The following is a 24,388-nucleotide window of genomic DNA, read 5'->3' on the forward strand; positions in this document are numbered from 1 at the left end:
ATAGGTTACGGGGGTCAATAACCTTAAGTGACCAAATATGGATGACCAATACATGGTCTGATAGAACAAGTAATTTAAAACACTTTTTGTCATTACAACCACGGTCGTATCTCTCACAGAAACTAAGTTATTGCTGTTTGAAAATTAATTTCTATTGCCGAATAGCGATTTCTACCTGTTTTTTAATATTCTCTTAAAATTATCTTTTGAACTAAAAATAATGCCATTTTGAAAATCAAGTATATTGTTCTTCACACTTGGGGCTAAATTTTTCCTATACCTAGAAAAAAATCAAAGGTGTGCTTCTTTTTGAAAATTGCGTTCAAAAGTGAAATTTGTAATTTAGTGACCTTGACCTTTGACCAACACAAAAGTTGTCAACGGCAAAGTTGTTCAGCTTAAAAAGTTACGTCTAGTAGTGAAAAGAGTACTTGAAATTTCTTACTAGAAACAAAGATATTCCATTTTTTTGTTTTTTACGGAAATCCGATTTCCCGGAAAAGCACATGAAATTTTCATCTGAAAATTTAGGGAGAGGTACCTCTTATCATACCCAACAACATATCTGAAAACCAAAATGGCATGTTTTCGTTTTCGGAATTCAGCAATTACCCTTAAAACTATAAAAAAAATGCCCATTTAGGTTTTATTTGTATTGTTGTAAAATTATTTCATTAAAATGTTAATTGTAAATTTGTATACATTTCAAAATGAACTTATCAGACCTGATGTATGCTCGTTCTCGTTACTGATACAGCCCTGAGCTCATGAATTTTAAATTACCCATGGAAAGCACTCATTAGCTCCCATTATTCTGCATACTGCAGCAATTCCGCGGAATATTCTCCGCGCTGTGATGGTTGAGATGCAGCTCTATTTAACCCAGCGCAGTTTATTTGCTGCAGCAAACCCCACGGGATCGAGCCACCTTCGTAAGAAGGCAATTTCCATACGCAAACAGCCATTCGCCAAACGCAAATATTTATTCCTGAATGCTAATTTCAGGAACGCTTTTCCGAGCGGCTCAATTCCGGGACGCGATGTAGGCAATTTGCCGTTTATGAATGTGCGACACGTTGCATAACTGTTCAGATTCACAGGCGCTTAAACGGCCTGCCGGGAATTAAAATAAAACACAACGACAGGCGCGAGACTCTTTTGCCTGGGAAAAATGGGTGGCGCACACAAAAAGGTCACGTTATTCCCGGGCACGACAGATTATTACGGCGGGCGGAGCTCATTCCGCTTTATCGCCAGCAATTATAATTGTTTTGTCAGGAGCCGCGCCCGCGTTTGTACAGGCTCGGTGCTCCAAACTACGTGTGTTGCTAATGGCGAAACGTGTTGCGACTCTCGCGACTTGAGGGCCCACCGCAGTTTTAATTGCGAGCGTGTGATTGCGTCAAATTTACGGCGCAGATTACGCTGCGTTGCATCCTTTGGGGAGACGGCGCGGTGATTTAAGGCAAACGTCGAGCGAGATTTGCACACACGTGATTTATGGTCGTCGCAATCGGTTGCGAGGGGAATTGGATGTTTGATTCGATCGATTCACCTGCGTTAATTTGAAATGGGACGCATCCCCTGGAGGAATATGCAGAGCCCATACTTATATGCCACGCAGTTAAAGGTGACCTTTTTATGAAAAGGTGAAGAGTTGGGGTTTTCCGGGTTTTCATTTTAGCTTTTCCAACTAACAAAATTAATTTTTAATTCTTTTAAATTTCATTTTTTTTATTTAATTTATTAAAAAAAAATTACTTTATACTATTTTTTCAATACAAATTTATTACATTTTTTAGTATTTTATAATAAAGGACACAGGCCGAGACGACTTTGTCTTGGCCTGACCCAAAAAAAAGTGATTTTATTTAAAACTCATTGGAGTACAACTTTAACTTATTTATTTATTTCATTTATTAAACAAAATTGTGTACATATATTTATTTATTTTTAATTTCATGATTTCTTTTTGTCCTAAATAAACTCGAAATAATACTTGCCACTACAAAGCGTAGCTTGATAATTTTGATCGCTCAGCAAAAACATAAACTGATGAATGTATATAAATCCAGGACCCATCAGCTGCAGCTTTTCCAAGATATTTCCTCATTTATCACGATTAAGTGCCCCAGAGAAGCGGAAAATTAACTTTTGTGTGTAACTTATCCTCCACACCATCAAAATTTGATTCGCCCTCTGCACCAAAACGAGAGACCCATAGTCGTTGAGTTTACATTGGCCTGAGAGTTTAACGTCTATTACATGTGTACACAATGGCAAAGAGCAAGCAGAAGTTCGATTCACTCGGCAGTACCCATTGTGGGCCGGAAAATTTTCATTATTGATTAGGCTTTTGCCCAGGGGGAGTTCATTACGTGCACACTATTTTTCAATCTCTTGCCTCTCTTATTGCAGCCCTCGCTATTATCAGATCCAACTTTAAAAGCTGCTTTCAGAGTCGGCGCATATCTCAAGGAGCCACTTCTTGGCGTCGGTTTACTTTTGCTGCTTTTGTCTTTCTCTCTCTCTCTCTCTCACAGTGCAAATGTTGTGCAAATTTAAGCCCGCCTTCGTTTTGTTTCAAACTCTCTCTCCAACTTCTTCGCTCTCTCGTCAGAGTAATTCATTTTCTTCAGCGGACTCAAGAGGCTTGAAACTCCTCTGGCCGATGCGAAAATGCTTTCTGAGAACAAACTGCTGCTGGCTGCTTGAAAGGCTTTCACAACTTTGAACAGTTGGGATAGTTGTGATTTTTTATTAAATATACCTCCAGGTGTCCTACGGATAATGGAGAATTACATGACAATGTATCGCTACTTTATGTTTGGGAAGAATGTTCAATTGTTTAATAATAAAGATATATTTCCTACCGAGATTAGTAATTTGTTATATAAAATCACAGATAAGCCAATAATTTATGAATAAATTATATATTAACGCTGCATTTTTTTTAAAGTACTTCCAGCAAAAATTTAAAAAATTAATTATTAAGAAAAGAAAGTATGCACACTGAAATATTTATAATAAAACTCTGCACAATTTAATCATTTTATTTAAAAATAATTAAATGTGAATGAACTATTTTTATTCACCGTAGGTGTACAACATTAAAATAAGATAATACAATATTAATGATACATTTTAAATGATTAAATATAATCATATTTTTACTCCAATTTATATCTTCACAGCAGAGGGATAAATTCCGCTTGGCAGTAAAAAGTATAAAAAGTATATTAAATCCGCAACCCAAGTAGGCCTGAAATTTAACCGGCTCGTACCAAATCTCCTTTCTGAAAGCAACCCTATCAAAGCACGACCCTCTCGTTCAGCTCCACCGAGGCAAAAAAGCGGTGCAAAATCTGTCTGCTCGTCAACACGCTCATCTCCACATCGCGGGCGTTTTTTTCCCTCCCGCATTCCACTAAAACGCACCTACGCAGAGAAATTCACATCACCATAACTCATCTCATTTGGATGGAAAGGCGGAAAATTTGCTCGGCATTGAAAAGAGCCTAACAGGCCGTTATCGCGCGCAGGATGAGAGCCCTGGCAGCCGCTCAAATATCCAATGGCCCTGAGCGAGAAGCCAGATAACTCGGCGCGCCCTTTGACTGACTTTGGCCCGATGGCATCGCGGCACCGGGAATGTGCGCCCCGCGATAAAAGAAGCCGAGCTGAATAACAAATCGCTGCGTGAGTTATTGCGCAGCTCGGCGCTTCGCTAATCAATTACGGCGCCGCGCACTTTGTGTCTCTGCCAAATCAGCGATTGGCCTCTCTGCTCATCACGCGGTGCCAAACATTTTCCGCGAAAACCGCTCACGTACACACGCGGAAATAAATTTCTGCCGAAGCGAGTGCTGACGTCACCATAATCGCAATCAACTGATTAGAGTGGGCGCCGCTCCGGTGGGCTGACTGATGAGCATTTGGATTTTCCCATTTCACTTTGTCTATATCGTCGACTGATTGATAATGCTGATTTCAATTCAAATTATTTATCCACGCTGACGCTGGAGCAAGCCTTGTGTCAAGGGAAAAGCTTGTTGAAGGGTTGAAATGAGTTTCTGAAAGAGTATCATTTGACACTTTCATTGAATCAGTTTAAAGTGAGTGGCATTGATGGATTTTCAAAACCCTGTGGCAAAAAAAAACAATGTTTAATAAACTTTTAGATTATTGAAGAAATTTATTCAAATATTTAAATGTTTTAATATCAGTCGCTAAACACCGCGACTTATAATTGGGGTGTTGATTTGATCTCCTTTTGAAATGTTTTGAAAAAAAAAGTAAAAAAGCTTAAATCATTTCCCATATTAAATTAGTAAGTGTACAATAAAAATAAATAAAAGGACGTCATCGTTTTATATCTGCATCTACACCTTCATAAATGATAAAAATCAGAAGGACATTGAAGAATTGTTAATTTTCGTTTTTTTTTTATCAAGAATACATAAGTATATTTAAATCAGTACCAAATAAATATTTAAATATTAATTTAAGCCATTTTTCTATTTTGTGTGAGAAATGCAATAATTCCACTGTATTTTTTTTTAATTTTTAGAATATTTTACGTTCATTGCTAATATTAAAGCGCTTTGAGAGAAATTTCCGTGAAGAATGAAAGTAATAATAACCTGACCAACCAACCAATAGCAAAAAAGACTCTCTGCCAAAAAGGTCAGCCACTGTAAGCTGAAGCATCTCAATTCGCAAACATTTTGACAAGCCACGTGCAAAAAAGTCTGCGGTGGGTGGCGGTCGTTTTCGTTCGCAGGGCACGCTGGCAAATATACTCGTGGAGAATTTTGAGCACCGCAATATCGGCGAGTTTGACATGCGGCCTCATTTTAAATCCCCTTTCGCAGTGAAAAATCGAGACCTGCTTGCTTTTTATTGGCCTCGGCAAGCAGGCGTGCGTGAGTGTGTCGCGCGCGCTTGTCCCTTTTTGCTCCTTTCCTCCTCCTGGGTGAGGCACTTTAGTTGCCAGAAGGCAAAGAGCAGATGATCAGAATTCCAAGAGCGAGCGGCCGCGCCCGATGTCACTGAAAAAGGAAGGGTTGCCTTGGCTACCGGAGTTTGTGTTCAGATATGTGTGACACACACACACAGAGTAATGAGCTCGTAACATGGGCGTTATACATCCATAATAGAGCCGCATATCATTATCACTTTATCGCACTAACGACCGCCTGCCCCACCATCTTTCTCTCTTTGGACCCGTTTTGCAAAGAGAGGTGCTCATCCGTGTTCAGTACGAGAGCCAGCAGGCAAATTTGTCGGCGCGGAAGCTCATTTTTTCGCCCTCTCGGTTCTAGGAGATTAATGGGCTAGTCGGGTTGAGTCTGTGGTAGACGGTGGGCGGGACTGGAAAATGAGAGTATCATAGTCTGTGTGCTTTTCTACTCATTTGCAAGTTTTCTCATTTTCGGGTGCAGTCCAAAGTTTGAATTACTACTTCAAAGTTTTGATTGATAAAAGAATAAGAGTTCCATAAGAGTTTTTTCATTGTAGAAAATATATAATATTTGTAAGTTTTGAATTAAAATAAAATTTAAAATAGCGATTCCTCAAACTAAACCACTGTTCAACATTAACTATTCAGTTAATTATCAATTTAAAATAAATTAGGAATGAATGAATAAGGCTTTGTCCTCGTTGCAAAAATTGTTTTTTTATTAAAAATATAAATGGCTTAACTTTTTATGTTCAAATGTGTGTTTTTATAATTTATTTTTTATTTTTTCAATTTTGATGATATTTTTTGTACCTTTTCCTGCTCATGAAATAGAGTCGCATCTTTAAATTATGTATATAATATATTATATATATTTTTTTAACGAAAAATTAACGTAAATCTTTTGTTTTGTCATCATTGTCGTTAATTTAAAACCTTTTATTGTGTCAACCCATTTGCCTAAAATCCTGCTTTTCAGGACAAACACATTCAAATGCTTCTAAAATAATCCATTTTCATCTCCATCACGACGCAGAAACCACCCTTTCTCCATTAAAGAGCAATGCCCAGTGCGCAAAAACACTACTGCGAGAGTGGCCCTCTTAATGGCGAGCTCCATTAGCAGCGAGGAACGATCAGAATGCGAAATGTGTATTCAGCATGTGTCACACCCTGTGGCGCGTACGTACACATATTCGCACAGTCGTGTTGATTAAGTCGGTCATTACGCGGCGGCGGAGGCTTAATGTAGTTTTCGGCCAACGGGCAGCCCTGCAGTTTTGCTGGCAGGCAGGGCCGCAAGTTCAAAGCCGCTTGCTTTTTGTTGGCCCCGAATATTATAAATGGCCGTGTAGAACAACACAAACATACGAGAGAGACCAGAGCTTCCGGCCAAGTACAAATTTCCAGGCCGGGCGAAGGCACAAAGCCAAGCACAATGCATCAATCCGGCGGCGGCGGACGAATTACAGCGGGAATCAAGCACATACATGGTGTGCGGGTGCAGGCCCAACAAAGGCTGCTGGATTACGTCCAGCCTCTGCGATACCATCCGTGTAGTTAACAAAGCTCCGATTCGCATTTAATTTGATTGCCACCGCTCTGCGTATAATAAGATTCGGCTTTTCGCAAACGCAACTTCAAAGCGATCCTTTGCTCCGAACGCTGGTGATTGTTTTGTTTGTGGTTGGTAAACTCGATTTGTGTAAACGATTGTTTGTTTGATCGAGGAAATTAAAACGGACGATCCTTTGAGCTACGTTTATTTAATTTTCTTTTGTTTGATCTTTTGATCCTAAAGTTTTCAATTTATCTTAATAAATATTCTGTTAATTTAGAACAAAATCCTTATACTGCTGCAAATTGCAATATAACAATTTATATTTTATTAAATTGACGAGTTTGCTGATGAATAGAGATTATTGAAGAAGACTCTTAAATAGATTATTAATTTTTTCCTTTTTTTTCATGCACCAGTTTTTATTTCTCTTCGTTTTACGTAAATGATTGTATTTTTTGCTGACTTTTAAAGTAACAACACACGTCAATTTCAATAAAGTATCTTATAACTCCAGTGAATTTAAAATTTATGATGTTTACGGATCATAAAACAATAGATTTTTTTGTTCAAATCTTTTTTCCTCAGATTCACAGTGTTATTTAATAAGTAGTGAGTTGTCACAAAAAATACTGTAAACATCACATATAAATAACTAATTAATATAATAGAAAATAATATGCAAATTGTAGTATGATGCAAAGATAAAAAAAATTAGAGAATAATCATAAAAAAACTTGTTTCTGGAATATAAAAATTAATATTATGATACGGAATGCAAAAGATGAATTTCTACATCAGAAACAATACACAAAAGTGAAAAAAAGGTTAACGGTTTAATTATTATATTGAGCATAAAAATTTAATATAGAGTTTCTCCTGCAAGTATCAGTCTTACTTTACAAAGGTACTTTTTCACGATTTGTCTCCCGATAAATCATCATCAGGCCCCTATAATGATTTAGTCAATGGTCCCTATTCGCTCAACTCCCATTCAATTACGAGCTGTAAATCAGGATCGCAGCCATAAATTCTCTCTCTTTTGCTCTTTCTGCGTTCCAGGGATGAATGATAAATTATTCAGTTGCAGGCGCCGATCCCGCCGGCCCCTTTCAATTATGATCGATTGATTGGCGAGGCCGAGCGAGCCTCCTTTGTTTCTTCGCCAGTTGAGTAGGTCGTCGCCAGCAGTGCCCTAGCTCTCGAGGGCGCGTCTTAGTGAAGCTACCCCTTCTCAGAGGGCAGCTCAGTCCATTCGCAGCTCGTTCTCCGCACGCGGGTGCGCGGAATTAGGTTTGCGCTCGCCAAGTTGGGTTTATTAAAAAAGTGTCACCCGCTGTCGCGAAAAGATTTATTTCCGTTTCGGAGAAGGGGAAAGAAAATGAACTCTCGAGTTAACTTTCATCATATTTCAGAATGTGGAAATTCAGACGGCCTTTAAAATTAGATAAAAGGAACTTTTCAAATTTCCTCCACAATTTTTGTATATCAATATAATGCGCATTTTATTGGAAATTGATGAGATTGTCAGGTGCCTTGGAGTGTAGATGAAAAAACCAATATTCGCAATTGTGCCCGAAAGCTGATTTCCTCCTCTTGGCACAAAAACTCTTCTTCTCGGTTCGTGCAAAAAGGCGATTACCCGCGACACAAAGGCATTTCGCGGACTGTAAGCGCATTTATGCGCGCAGATTTCTCCACCGGCATTTGTCAAAGGAGCAAATGTAGCGTTAATGATGGCGTGGAAAAGAGGCTCACTTGCCAGCAGCATTGCATCGTCAACTCTCTTTTGACGGCGGCGTCCGTGATTGATATCGATTTGCGATGTTGTCTTTGGCTCCGTCCCTTTTGCTTTCGAGCACCCTTGGCTCATCAAGAGCCAAACACACACACATTTCCTTCGAGAGGATGCATCTCATCTTCTTCCACCACGCGCGCTAATTGCGCCCGCGATCAATAAACACATTAACTCTGGCTCGGTTGAAATGCGACTGATGAAAGCACAGAAATCGTCTTTTTTTGTCGGGTGATATCTTTTCCAGCGGCAATCAGACTCCTTTTCAACTGGCAATCACGTTCTCCGGTTAACTTATTTACTGTTCGGAAAGTAAAAAGAATAATATTGCAGGCATAAAACTATCTACAAGAATCTTAGTAACTGATTGCCACAAATGAAAACTGAAGTTAAAAAATACTAATTTGGTGTAACAAATTGTGTAACAATTTAACATTAAAGAAAATAAAAATGTATAATAATGATTAAGTATTTAACTTAATTTTTCCAATAAATAATGCAATTTCTGAAGTTTTAATCAGCTACTCGAAATTTGGTCAATTTTATGACCCTGCTTTTTTACATTTTTTTTTTTTTAAAGCTTTTAAGGGAATAAGAAAAATTTAAAACCTTACAATATGATACTTAATTCGCTTAAATTATATTTAAGCTTAGAGTAAATGTAACATAAGAATATAACAAATTCTAAGATAAAATATCATCGGCGCGATCTGCTAAATTTAAGTAAAAATTTAAATAAAAGCTGGATGTCATTAAACAGCCACAAGTTATTAGAAAGTATTTTAATATTGTGCTCGCGTTTGTTAAAGCGCTGAAAATTGTGCTCTTTGAGAAGATAATTTATGATTTGCATAAATATTTTAGCCGTGCCAATTTTGATTATAGCCTGGTTCATTATTTTTACAAAAAATCACCACCATGATAATATACTCTTGTTAGAGTGTACGTTTATTAAAGAACCAATAAAATAATTCCTTAATTAACCGTCGGTAAAATTTTCCACCAGTTCATGCGTCCGGCGATGAAAGGAAAGTGTGGGCGAAAATTAAACTTGCAAATGAACGAGGCGCAGATAAAAGTTCGTGGCAGAAAATTTTGCTTCTCGGAGCAGAAGGTTAATTGGATTGCACAGAAAGACGAGCCGACCGGGCGCTTCGTTTTATTAGAGGTGTTAAAAATAACGAAGCCCCTAATTCCAGTATGTATATCCTCAACGGATCGCTTTCCCGCCTCCGAGATAATGATAGACGGACGCTGCTTTGTGTAAGGATAGAAAGAGGAGGTCCCTTGCAAGCTCAAGTTTCCAAATCCAGCCTGTCGATGGAGATAGGGATGTTTATATTTTAAACTTAGAAAATCTCATTTACCGAAAAGGGCTGCAATTTTTCTATGATAACCCAGAAATTAACTAAAACTCCCAACCACCTAGGGAATTTCTAACATAAAAGAAATTCAATTAAACTTTTCGAGTTCCCAAGTTCAGACTGTTCAGTTTAAAAAGTAAAAATAGAGACTTGGCGAAAATATTCAATTTGCAAAGTTGAGTTGTCCAAATTGGCAATTCGCATGCAATGCAAAAATCTACGCTTTATCAGAGGAACTTTTTGTTCGTTACATTCTCTGTTCCTTTCTCTGTAACAAGAAAGAATAACAGCAACTCCAACGGGACAAGCGAAATTACAAACGAGCCTCTCAAAAGTTTTCCCCCGACCTTTTGCAAAAACAGCGAGCAGATATCTTCGTGCTGGATGCGTCTTGCGCGCCAGAGTGGCTTTTACGCAGCGCATAAGCTCTTATTTAACCGGCCATGGAGGCCAGCAAAAATAAGCACCCGAGCTGTTTTTTATTCCAGTTTTTTATGCCACGACGCTCGTGAAATGAGTTGGTTACTTTTTAGAGCCCAAACGGTGGCCCGAGTTGAATTTTGAAAAGGAAACGAAAATACCCTACTGGACGAAAAACAATTGCAAAGAGTTTTTGGATAGAAGAGTTTTCCTGTTTCTGCAAAAAATTGGGTATCGTTAAACTTTATTTTATTCGTGATTCCCTGGAAGTGTCTAATCTCTCTTAAAGGAAATGTAATTTTATAAATGTAACATATGATGTTTAATTGCAATTTAAAATTTGGTTTCAAAATCGCCTTTTTGAAGAAAATAAAATATTAATTTAAATGCCTTTAAATAAATGTTTTCTTTAACATTAAATATTTTCAGACCAAAAGCTCATAACCCTATAATCAATTTAATTAAACATTTAAATGGCTGATTTGATAGCAAAATGTTGTAACGACAAAAAAATCAAGAATTTTAATTTATTGTTAATAATAATAAATAATAGAGATAATAATCTCTAGAAATCTACAATGCCTTCATTATTTTTCTTTTTCTTCTTGATAAACTTCTTAATATTGTCATTGAAATCATAAATTTAAAATAATATTAACGATATAATTAGTTCGTTGAGAGCAAACAGGCCAAATAATTAATTTAATTTATTTAACATCATTTTTTTATTTTAATTACTTTGGTCTGGTGAATGAAATTATTTTAAATATCCTGCGTCTCTCAGAACATAATTCCATGCAAAATATCATTGCCGACAAAAACAAGTTTTATTCACCTTTAAATGTTATCAAGCATTAAAAAATGTCATCCCAGGCGTCCAGAATCGGAATTGATGTCAAAATATAAAATTTCATTGTTCCTCGTGTGACATTATTGGACATCAGATTGGAGAGGCAAATGAATGCAGAACAAATGCGACGGAATTCAAAATTGATTGCTCGTGGCTGATCGAACAGCGGGGCTGATGGAAAGGGTCAGACGCGGAAAAAACGATGGCCAGCCGGGTACATACATATTTTTTCCTCATTCGTTGTGCAGCACATGGCGGGACGCAGTGGCCCGTGGAATTGCTTTATGGAGTGCAGAGCTCTTCATTCATTCGTGCACAGCACCCGCGGAAAGAGACATAAATATACCGACGGAACGAAAGACCCTGTATCAAAGCAGACACAGAAGTGGTGGCCGGTCACTTTGACCCAATTCGGGTCAATCATGCGTGCGACAGGAAAAGTAAAAATAACGCACAGTGACGTGCGGAAAAAGTTCGGGCATTTTTTTTCCATGGCTGCCAATTTGGTAGAAATTAAATGTTTGGTGATATAATCTTAAATTTGGCATTGGTCTTGTTCAGCTTTTTTGTTTGCAAGTGAGGTTTTAATTTGTAATGAGAGAGGAAACAATTTTTTATTTTAAGTTTTATTTCCCTGACAAATTAAATATATAGAATTATAATTTGCAAACCTGTTAAATTGTGTAAAGTTCTAAACGAAATTCCCTGATTTTGGCTAACTTTGTAATTTAGATACCACACATGTAGATTTGTTAGATACGCCATTAAAGGTGACATTTAGGTAAATTTATACCAAATGGCCAAAAAATTTACTTATTATTAAAATTTGAGAATTTCTGAAGGAATATGAATATGCTGTGAAAAAAGAATTTTATGCTTTTTGTGGGTGTTTAATTCATGCTGTACAAGTTTTCTCATTTTAAAGTGTAAAGTTTTTTCATGGTTGGAAATTTGCCAAAAAAAAAAAAAAATTAAAAAAAGGATTCATTTTGAATTAAATTTATGATTTCCACTATTTTTTTTTTTTTTTTTTTTTTAGATATGTATATAGTGTTTTTGATAAGCTGCGGCAGAGAGGAACAGTACCAAAAATCATTGCCTGCATTAATTTTTTAATTGATTCTGCAAACGCCTTTCTTGATTAATGTAACTAATTAATTAATTTTCAAAGTATTCGTGCCTTCATATATTCAAAAGTAAATTAATTTCTAAAATATTTATTGTCAGTAACTATTAAAAAGTATTTTCAGAAATGAGGCATATTTTTATTAATTATAACCAAATACACCATCGGTTATTTATTAATTTGTTACTTAAAAAGAAAAACATTGAAGATTGTTGTGACAAAAATATTCGGCTACATTAATTGTAAGAAAATGTGAGGAAAAATTGAGTAGCGAAGAAGAAGCTTGATTTTTGTGCACGTAAGCTAAAGTTGATTTTCTCGGTGGCATCTCATCTTGGAGGAGATTGTGGCAGAACAGGGAAATCAAGCAAAATATTGGTGCGTCCCTAGGGAGACTACAGAACGGAAGGTGGCGGCGGCGACAGATTTCGTTGCCTCCTCCTTTCACCTGGCGCGGATTAAAGGCAAACACCCGCACCCCGACCGACAAAGCCGACAGAGAGGAAAGAAAACCAATCGCGCACTCTCGATTTCACGTCTAAGTATCTCCAAACGTACACTACCGCCTTCAGGGGATTTTCCGCCCAAACGGCTGTGAATTTAAATTGAAAAGTTGGCACAGCTCGGAGGGTGAAAAAGTAAATCCGGGGAGAAAGAGAGAGAACGTGTTTCATTGTCGGCAGCACCCAAAACCACAAACTTTATTTTTTTTTTCACCCGCAAGCTGCTGCTTTTGTAACAAGGTAGCCAACCAAATTGGTCACGTTTTGATTTTTATTTTAGAACTTCAGAGATGAGATGAAAATTGCCGGTTCTTAAAATCAGTAATCGTTCCCATTTTGGAACAATCCTGTGGTAATCTTTTAGATGAAAATTTTTGGATCATTTTAATTTTTAATTATGAGAAATGATGTGGCCTACGACGGTGATCTCTTTGTCCGAGGTATAAAATTAATTTAGTATGTTCTCTCAAAACCCTTATTATCGTGGTTGCTAAAAAATGTAACCAACCGATTTCATGATTCAATCAAGGATAAAAATCATATTGGCAGCTTAAGAAACTTGTAATAAAGGTGATAAATGACAATTTATGTTCTATGATAGGCTCAATTTTGGCAGACATAAATTTAGTTATTATTTAAAATTATTGGTCTTCAAGAGTTAAGAGCTACGTTAACTTGTTTTGTGGTATTATTGTGCTCGTTAATGACAATATTTATGCGTAAATGATTATGAACCCCAAAAAAATTATAATATTAAAATTACTTCTGCACATCTAAAAAAGGGCGCAGGCCAACAATACTTTGTCTCGGCCTGACCCTAAAAAAGTATCTAATAATTTCCAAAATTTTTATGATTTTACTCTAAAAACATAAAGGAATCACCAGAATGAAACTGCCGGATTAAAAAAGTTCCAGCAGAGGGGAAGTGGGGGTGACTCTATTTGTGTCATTTATGTTTTTTATTTTCAACTCTTGACACGTTTTTCTGTTGTATTTGGCCACTTATTGTTGCAAAAAAAAAACAAATTTTTTTTATCTTTACTCTTGTAAAATATTCATATATAAAGTTTTTATTTCCAATTCTGGAGATTCAGATATTTTTTATTTGTTTTGCACCCGGGAAAAGAAGCAGCGTGTTGTTGCCAGGTTACCGCGCACATCGCTGCTGAGAACGCACCTTCCGAAATGTATGCAAGCGTGTTTGCCCTCCTTCTGTGTGACCTCGGATCAAATTGCCACGCACATTTTTTTGTTCTTGCTGGGGGGAAAAACGGCGACGCGTTACAAAAAGTGACGCTTCATGCATGAGGTGGCTTCATTTTCTGCGCTTGACATTTGTTGGGTCGACGGGATGCGATTCGAAATAACGCTAGATTAAAAACACATCAACTTTATGAAATGCCATTTCTGCTGATTGCTACTGTTTGTAACGAAGATGAACAAAGAAGAAATTTTTTAAATATCAATTGATTTCTTACTGCAAATTTGTTATTCTTATTTTTCGTTTCATAAAATTATAGTAATGGTAAATAAAATGAATGAAATTTATATCACTGCTCGATGAAAATTGAACATGCAAACCAATCAAAGCAAAATATGTTGGAAATACAACCCGATAACCGCAGCTTGCGTCGGTTCTTATCCTAGGATTTGGTTTTATCCTTTCATTTACAATTAGAGACAAAGACGACCTAAATATCACACAAAGAAAAGCTTGAACAGCAAGAGCTATATTTTATTTTTATGTATAATGTTTCTTAAAAATTGAGTCATTACCTGAATTTTAGTGGCTTTTGTGAGTTAATTAATTTCCAAAAACAATCCTTTGTGCGTTGCCGTCAATTTGTGCGCAGAATTCGTCTGCCTAGAGCTGGAAAAGACCGGCGCGCTGAGAGACGCAGCTGCTGCCGACACACAAACGCGCGTTATGCACTTGCGGTGGAGCTAATTGTGAGCCAAAGCAAAGCAGGTTTTCCTCTGCTTTGTTCCTCTCTCGCTGCTGATTTGGCGAATTATTACTCGCGTGTGTACGTCGGCAACTGCTGTGACTGAAGCACGGTTATTACTTGCCTTTGTCTCGACACAAGCCTCTCGTCCAACATAAATCCGCACGCAATTATGGTGTCTGCGCAACAATAAAGGATATTAAATCCCTCCAAAGGCGAACAAACGTCGGTGCGGCGGCAGCAGCCGGTGCCGCAGACGAGATGAAATAAGATGTCTCATTATTGCTCTTGTCATTTTGGATAATACAGAAATTATATGTTTTTGTTATTACATTATACGTTGCTGCAATTCCTTTGCTTGTCTTTCTTTATAAATATTGTATTTGATTTGATTTATGAAACATGTCAGTACATTTATTAAGGTTTAAAAGAACCAATTTGGCATAATTTTAATTAATATTTACTGTGCCTAATTTTACCTAACATTTAGCGTTACTTATCTTACATTTTTAAATGTTAGACACAGAATGATGGTTAAATTATTTTGCAAAAATTGAATAACAAGAGCAAAGCATCGTTTTTTAGTTCTATGTCGTGCTCAAGGCACTTGCACCTTGCAAAAAACTCTTAATTGGACGAACGGGCGCGCATTATAGGGTTGCTCTAAAAATAGGTCATCAGCTTCTCGCTCGGTGCGCGGAATGAGTGCAAATGAAAAATGAATCGACCCGTAATTGCTCTCTGCAGATGTGATCATGAGGTATTAAATAAGATTAACGTAAGGCTCGTGCTCCCATTGCACGTCACGTCGCGCCCGATAAATATAATTTTCCAGCTGCCGCGCGGCCGTTCATCGCGATCGCTTTTCTGTAATTGCACTTTAATTGGTAATTGCCAAAGGCATATCCTACCTATATTGTTTCCATTATACCTTCCACGTCGAACAAGAAAGTGGATTGGAGAGCGTATAATTGAACGATATGATAGCAATACCGAGAATGATTTATTGGGTACTTAAGGGATTCAAGGATTTTATTGGATTTGTGATATTAAAAAGGTGGTTGCTTTTTTACACAGTTAATGTTTACATTTGTAAGAAGATTGATGTGAAATGAAATATGGAAAATTTGAATTATGCTCAGCGACCTATGAAAATGTATATTTTGGATCTTACTAAAAATGTGTAAAACACATAAAATAAAGTTTATTGAAAATTTAAATTTTTAAATGCACAGGAATGGATTTATAAAATATAAATATCCAGGAAATAGAAAAAATTGACTGCAGATGAAGTAATTAAATAAGTCGCTTTTCAATACTTGATTAAAATAATAATGACTTAATTTTTGTCGAGCTTCGACAGGAAAACTGCAATATTTATGGCTACATGGAATAAAATTTTAGTCTGAAGTTAGTGTACGTTTGAAAATATTACGTGCTTAAATGTGTCAGGTGGTTCTAGCATCTCCGTCTCGGACCACAAAACAAACACGTTGGCCCGGCAAAACCCAACAGGCGCAATCTCACTGCAGAAATTGGGTCGTGAATGATGTATTGATAGGGTGTGGTGTTGTGGAGTCTCAAAGAACACGCCGTGAGCTCTCGAGACGAAACTTTCGCAATTAACCCGAGCACGCGGAATTATTTCTCGGGCGCGGTACTTGTTTGACTGCGGTTGTTTTGATAGTTGCAATCAAGCGCGCCTCTCCAGCTTGCGCCGGCAGCGGTTTGCGAAGAACAGACTTGAACATTGAATTATTCGCGCGTGGCCTTCCAACTAGAAACAATTTTCTCATCAACTTGCACTCAACTTCAGTGATAAACTCGCAAGATCGAGCCGGTGTTGATTGCGTAATAAGTGGAGTAATGGCCTGTGTGATTGTTGTTTTCACTTTTGGATAAATTGTCTTTTAACAAACTTGTTGAATCCTTACTCATCCTATGGACCTTTGTAAAAACGTTTTAATTTTTTTTTTTAATTTAAACAATTTTAGGCCTAACAATAATTGTCAAATTAACAAAGGATAATAAAAGGAAGAAAAATGCGGTCAACAAATTTTGTGACTAGGGCTGCTATTCAATTAAATTTTTAATTAAGCAACCATAATTTGAATACAGAAGGAAAAAACCCTGATAAATAAATGAATTTAAAATAAATTATGTCAAATTAATGATTTATTTTACAATTATTCTCCTGTTTGTAGTATTTAAATTGATACATTCTTTATACCAAAGGCCGCGCATCCCAAAATTATGTTGGTACACGGCTGCCGTCAGAGCCATGGGGCCTTATGGCTCGGGCGGAAGACATCTTTTTTTTTGGCCAACATAATAGAGCTGATGCGCGGCCTTTGCTTTATACGTGTGATCTATTTGGGCAATAATTGCCTGTTAAGATAAATCAAGTAAAGACACTTTGCATCTAGATATTAATTTTATTAAATTATATTGTATTTTCTTCGTATTTTAAATAAGCGTGGTGAACATTAATAAAATATAATAATAATTATTTGTTAACTTAGCAAGATTAAACATCAAACTGCAGCCATTTGTCGCTATAAATTTGTGAGATTTTAAATTCCAGTCGTACAAATGAAATAATATTGCGCGTTTTATAATTTTAACAAAGCCGTTGCATGTATCATATCATCTATAATTACATTCAATCTTCCTCATGGTTTGGTAGTCTTCAAATTTAAATTTTTATAACAACGCAAAATTAAAAATAGCACAAGGTTGTCAATATGCATTTAACTTGAAACTGAAATCCGTACACTCTATTTTACCAACATTTCTCTTGACGGCCGGAGCTTTCCACTGGTGAAGTTTGACACTTTTGCAGATATTTGTGCGTACGCAACGCTCTACGGAAGCAATAAATATTGCAGAAAGGTTCACTCCAGGGAGAAAGTAGCCTGGAAACGCTCCTTTCGCAACAAGAGCAGGCAAATCTCCAGCGACGAACGCGCTCTCTTTGTACGCATAAATATATATCAAAGTTTGCGGCTGAGCCAGCCGGTCGCCTTCACAGCCAATCCACAATTTGTCGAGGCTCAAATAATGGAGTAAGCCCAGAATTGTCTCCGCTTCGGCGAGGAAAGAAGAAAGTTTGCAGTCTCTGCTTGCCAGATAATTTGATTGAATAAGATATTTTTCTTCTTTCGTGGCCAACCAGCAGTATTGCCGCGTCCAATATAACTTCATAACTGGATTTTGCGCTTCTGCGTCTGCCGGTTTTCGGCTCCTAGCTCACTATGCTCGTCCGATTTTATTTTTGCGACCTCCGTCTGTGTGTGTGCGCGACGAGTGCCACAGGAATAGCAATTCGGTGGTTTGATTAGAGGGCAAGAGTGAGTTGGCGCGGCGACTTTCAGGCTTTTGACGCACCAACTTTTCAGACAAACGGATATTGATGAAGTGACAAAACAGAGCAGAAATTTTTTGATCCAATTTTTAAGCAAGTTAAGAACAAATAATATAAAAAATATTGACTTACACAGAGCTCAATTATAAATAAAATTGATTAGGTTAAAAGTGAATAAAAAATTAAGACATTTGCAAAGAAAGAAATATTTCATTTTATTAATTATTTTATATATTCAGATTACAGGAATTTTATTAGAATAGAAAATTTTTGTATAAAAGTAAAGTCAACAAAACTCCTTTCTTGCATTTGAACAATGACAACAGAATTTTCTTAAGAATGATTCAAAGTAAATATTTTCTCATTTTCGTAACTCTTGCGCTTTTAACTTCGGGCAGTTAGTGCGCCTTTTTTTCATTATTGTTCATTCCAGTGGTTAAATTAATTGTGACACGCTGGCATAAATTATTCCTTCCAGATAAACCTTTTGAAAATTAAAATTAAATTGAGCGCGGATCTTATAATGGCGCATTAATGAGAGTAGGTGATTTTTTTCAAGAAATTTAAATAGGTTACATTTCAGAAGTTCATCTTGTTATTTAAGAAATACTGCTAAAAAAACTGGGCTTTAATGAAATCGGAATAAATAGAGCTCCTAATGATACACTGCTGAGAAAACTCGGAGGGTTGCGAGTATTGGCAAATTGTTTTTCCGTGCGTGCCATGCAAATTGTTTCAAAGAGCGCCATAGTTGGTTGTTATAGTTGTTGGTCCCGAGATGCTAGTGACGCTGCTGCATGATAATCGCGCACACACGCCGCGTAACAATATTAATAACGGTTTTGCATATTAAGGCGGGTGGCGAACGACTAGGGTGTGTTATTTCGAAAAGTTTGCCTGCTGCAGAGACGGAGAGAGAACGATGCCATTATCTCCGTGCACAGACAATTTAGCCGGCTGCAGAGCAGGCAACACCAGCCTGCAAGCCAAGTAGAGAAACTGCATGTTCGAATGTAACTGACACACAAGCGCTGCACCAGCTTCCCTGTTCCCTTTGCTACCCAATGCACTAATAAATATCAGAGAATTTTCATGTTGTGAGTCATAAGCGATATCTAGAAATTTCATTAATTTATTTAAAAACATGTTTTATAATTTTAAAGTAAAAATTGGGGTTGTAAATGCTATATGTCTATAAATCTCTGCAAAAATTTAAAATAATCTGCCATAATACAACAAATCAAATAATTTTTTAGTAAAAATGATAAAAATATTTTCATGAGATATGTTTTGAATTTTATTTTTTAAAAATAATTGTTTTAAAAAACGTTTTATTGCAAAAATTACACAAAACATGAAGAATATTAATACTGAAAGGATTAAAATTATGAAATTTGTTATTCAGTCAAAACTTTTAAAATTTATAATTTGTATTGATTTTTTTTTATTATTCATTGTTCTAGGTAACATTTTATCAAGTTACGTATACGTATAAAATATTTTAAACAAATACTAATTTTGCATAGACAACAAAGAAGCATTGGAAACGCTCACCGCCGACAACATTAATGAGCTTTCTGCAGAGAGAGGCGAAAGGTCTGGCTGCATCAATGGCAGGCACATATTGTGTGTTGCAGCGCTTGCTCTGCTACTCGTTCGCCCGAGAGAAGGCTGCACCGCTCATGATAATATTAATAATCGTGAATGTCGACACTGACCCGCATGCTCGCTCTAGCTCTGCGACTTTATGCTCCAATAACGGAATTCAGCGAATGACCAGCGACACACCCCAGTTGTACGTCCAAACGGAAGGGGTGCAAAGTGAAATTTGCGGAACCCTCTCGCGGTCCGACGATAAAAGCCGGGGAAAATTTTGTTTGTAAATGTTTAGTCAGCAGCGGAAATTAGCAAAGTTGGCCTCTCGCAGCGAAATCGAGTACAAATGAAAATTTATTTATGCATGAGGCGGGCAAGGAGGGCGGCGGGCCGATTTAATTGCCAAGCAGCAACTCGCTCGCTTTCTCTCTCTCTCTCGCTGCCGGCGAAGTTCATTTTGTATCATCGCTCCGACATTTTCGCGCTGTTTAACAACCCCAGGTGAATCATTACGAGATTGCCGCCGCTTTTTGCGTCGACCGCCCTGCTTTGTTCTCGCCGGCACGCGATGCTGATTTTTTAATTTTCCGTAATGAACAATGGCCCGGCGGCCGACCGTGTCATGAATTGAATTTGAAATTATGTTACCCAACATGAAAGAGAATGGATCCGGGCAAAAATTTAATGCAGTACTCTTTCCCATTTATTTTATCGAATTTGTTTAAAATGTTTTGGAAATCAAATCGATATAAATTGAGAAGCAAAAGCAACTTTTCATTTGATTGCTTTTCATTATTACAATGAAGACTAAGGTAATTTTATAGAATAAAAATACTGTGAAGACTTTTGCTATAAAAATTGGAATAATTATCCTGGTCTATTAATTGTACGGGCAAAAGCAATACAATAAATATTAATTAATTATCATGGGTTTACGACTCAGATGTCCCTCACTTGGTTTTATCCTACTTACCATTATTGAAAAAAAAAACACCCTTTATATTTATCGCTCCATCAAAATGGCACATGGGAATGTGCTCAGAGGTTATTTAGGAAGTTCCCGGTTGAATAAAAACTAAGATTTCCACTTAGCACTTCCACACACTTCCTCTGTTTTTTAAATAGCCGTAACAAATTTATCGCGAAAATGATAATTACTCTGCTCCTAACCAAGATTTATTTGAAAGTAGCATACAATAAATTACTTTATTAAATTACCTACCAATGCTGAATGATTGAATTTCACGATTAACGCGTTCTAAAATACAAAAATTGCGTTCGCACATAAATCTGAACGCGCGCTGGGAATCATCGGTGTCCATTTTGCCGAGTACAAGAAAATGAGAATTTAAAATAATCAATTTTATTACGTTGTGATAGAGAGTTAATTTTGCTGATAAAAATTATTTAAAATATAATTACGATCGGAACAGAGCAAAATATCATTAGATGAATCAAATCATTCTGACCTAATATAAAATTTTCTCCGGAGAAATTTCAGCAAGTAAAATATTTTGTGGTAGAATTTCATGACGATTGAGGTTTTAAATTCAAATCACAAATCACCACAGATAATATAATGTTTATAATATTCTCGAAAGTTTCAAAGTCCATTTTATTATTTTTATTTATATTGTTGCCGTTTTTTTCCCTCCCCTTTTCAAATAAATTATTTTCTACACTTAAATATTAGCAATGTGATGTGACAAATAAACAACAATAATAATAACAAATTCTGCCTTTCAGGTTGGTGCCACCCCCGAAACGGCGGCGCGCTTGTGCCTCGTGTTCATTCACGGGGGCGGCACTGCGAGGGCGGCGGCGCCACTCTCGAGGCACCGAGGCACCATGCGGCAATAAAACCACACACTCCGGCTTCAGTTCTTGCCGACTGCGCTCACAGGCGGAGGCAGACGACCGTTCAGCCGCAAGGCCCACCACGACCTCCTTGTTCTTCGTCGTTGTTTTTTCTCCGGTGAGTACCAATCCTGTACGAAAGTCCCATTTTTCAGCTAATTCCGGCGAAACCACCCATTTTTCAAGTACCACCCCAATTCGGGCCAAGCAAGTTTATACGACCCGCATGCTCTGTATGCTGCACACGTTGCCTACTTGCAAAAACGGCAGGCGCTATAAATATCTAATCTCTCTCTATGGCTTAATAGGGAACAAGCGAGCACGCTTCTCGGCCTTTTCGTTGCCGTTTCGCGCCGCGGATGCCATAAATTGTAACACACGCTGCTCGTAAATAACAACAAATTCATATTTGGGCCTTTTCCCACTGACAACGTGAAGAATGTGCTTAATGCCGCCGAATCCGAATGTTAACTTTTTCCTTTCCGCTCTATTGAATGATTAATGCATTAAGGAACAGCAAACAAGACTGTTTTACCGATATGATATGGTAATTTATTTATCGGTGCGGCTTTTCGCTCCGAGAGAGTATTATTGGGTTCGATTTTTGCCCGACCGTGCCAAACGGAAGGCGATCAGCGGTGCAGCGTAAACAGGAGGGTGTTTGTAAGTCATTTCGCCAACAATGCCCTGTCATGAGAATGCTTTTCCAAGAAGCAAACGCCGTAAGTCGAGCAAAGAGGAAGAAGCGGTAGTTTATCTGACAATGGGGTCTTTGAACCCGCTGCAAGACTGCAACACCGACAGAGGTATATGAACTGACAGATTTAATTTGCAAAGTTTGCAGCTTTTTACAATTTGAAAAATATAAAAAGTTTTCGCCTGTTCGACTTGTAAAATTAAAATATTTTGTATGAAAATCATTTTCAAAGGAGTCATTGACAATTTTTTTAGATTAAATATAAGTAATAAATATGCGCAATTACACACTAAAATATTAATTAATGATTTTAAATGTTTTAGCAAAACATTTGCTAGTGGTTGTGGCATTTTGTCCAGCAATTTCACAAACTTTCAAACTAATTGTTGCTCAACAATTGAATGCTAGCAATTTGGCCAAATATAATTTTTGTTTGTAGAAACATAAGCATTTGAATTTAATAAGTTAAAATGAAATGGTTTTTATTATACTTAACAGTTTTGTCTAAAAGTTTGTTATTTTGATGGTTTCATTCAACACTTATCTCCAGACCAGTTCTTCTGCGTGATTCTCGATTACGAAATGCAATTTCAAGACTGATAAAGAAAACCTTCAAGTCAAACGCAACAAAGCCTCCTCTTCAACTCGGAACAAAGATTCCAATCGAGTCAATACGATTAGATCGATTAAAGTGAAGAAAAAACCCTCCCATCAGAGTGCAATTCAGTCCAGCGCATCGCCTTTTCCTCCGTCGCGACTTTTCCATTTAACGCTTGAATTATTTCCCATAGAAATAGCGACTTAATTAATTAACGACGGCGTCCAACAACAAGTTAAATTACTTTGGCGAGGACGAAAGTCAGCCGGCCCCATCGAGGCGCAACAATTAATCGCCCGACAGAGATTGAATCATCATTCCAATTACGACCACCCAGCCGGTCAGCAACAAAGTTTAATTGATCTCCCGCGTGGCGAGCGAGAAATTCATCTGCATGCAAATCAGGTCGGCGCATGTGGGAGCACGTGTGCCGGCAGGTGACAGATTGAGTTTCGCACAATAAACGCTGAGGAACGAAATAAATGAACGGCAGATTGATCGGCGAGTTGCCATCCATAAATCACGCGGCGGGCTGGCAGAAAAAACGCGCCGCCGTCGCCGTCGCGCGAGTGGCGTGCAGCGAATTGCCCCTTTGAAGGCGCGACATGGTGGGTGCAGTCGCGGGGAATGTGTTTCCGAGGCAGGCTTTTTCGATGACTTTTTAAAACGTCGTAAACTGCGACATGGCTTTTTAAGCCCTGCCGACGCGAGTTTTATGAAAAGACTTAAATGCATTGAATGAGTGCCGATGTTTTTGCTAAGTGGGTCTTTTACCACCGGCATTAAATTTGAACGCTTAAATCTAAAACAATTTACAAGATTTGCATAACTGAAACATTACCAAGTGACGAGTTTAACTGCTTCAAATGATTAAATATTAGAATTGTAGAAATTTAAGTCAGACTGTATAATTATATAATTGTGTACAACTATCAAAATAAAAATTATAATCATCAAATATTTAATAAGCAAAAATTAATTATTATTTTTCAATAGCACTTATAATTTAAGGTAAATAAATACAGTTTTTTTCTTATGTTAGTCAATAATTGTTTGTGGAATATTGGAAGAATTTACAAAAAATATGGTTGGTTTAAATCGTCAAAACTAATAGGTGAACTCATTTCAGGCTGAAATAAATAAGGTTTTTTAGACTAACAAACAAATAATAATATTGATTCAGTATTTTAACTATTTTACAAATAAAAACAAAAAAAACATTTTCTAATGACGGTTTCATTTTGGCGCCTTTAAGACTTTTCTTGTATAACTTACAAGTTTTAGTTCAGGGGTATTTTTATTTTAAAATAATAGTACACCTTCATAAATTTATTAAATTGATTTTACTTGCAACAACACTCAACTTAATTTGATACTAAACCAATTCCTTCTATAGTTTTGAACAAATAGAAATTCAGCTGGAAGTACAATTTAATATTATGTTAGATTTTTTTTTTGATTTTACAAATGCGCTTTAGAGGAAAATAAAATAAAATAAATAAAAAGCGATAAATTTTGAATTTTTAAAAAATGATTTCATAAGTGAATGTGGAATTTGGACTTTTGAGCCTTCAAAGCAGAAAAGAAAATTTAGAAGCCTTTTGCATATTATTATTTGTCAAATAATTCAGCAACACGAAATGCGCTCTTATGGCGTCCGTCAACGGCACTCACCTGTGCATAATTATTCCACTCGCCTCCGCACAGAGCACGTGGATTAATTGCCCACGCAAATCCATTCATTCGCATCT

General features: G+C 37.0%; 1 protein-coding gene across 2 annotated transcripts in view; it reads left to right on the forward strand.

Annotated features, from left to right (window-relative positions):
- LOC132202858 (thrombospondin type-1 domain-containing protein 7B-like) overlaps positions 1-24,388 on the forward strand; it is a 105,839-nt gene that overhangs the window by 11,815 nt on the left and 69,636 nt on the right. For both annotated transcript variants that reach the window (XM_059630128.1, XM_059630129.1), the window contains exon 3: positions 21,232-21,460. The gene's annotated coding sequence lies outside the window, so the exon portion shown is untranslated. The remainder of the gene's footprint in view (positions 1-21,231; positions 21,461-24,388) is intronic.

Source organism: Neocloeon triangulifer, unplaced genomic scaffold (genome assembly GCF_031216515.1).
Source record: "Neocloeon triangulifer isolate White Clay Creek 2 clone unplaced genomic scaffold, ASM3121651v1 ptg000015l, whole genome shotgun sequence".
NCBI classification, from domain to species: domain Eukaryota; kingdom Metazoa; phylum Arthropoda; class Insecta; order Ephemeroptera; family Baetidae; genus Neocloeon; species Neocloeon triangulifer.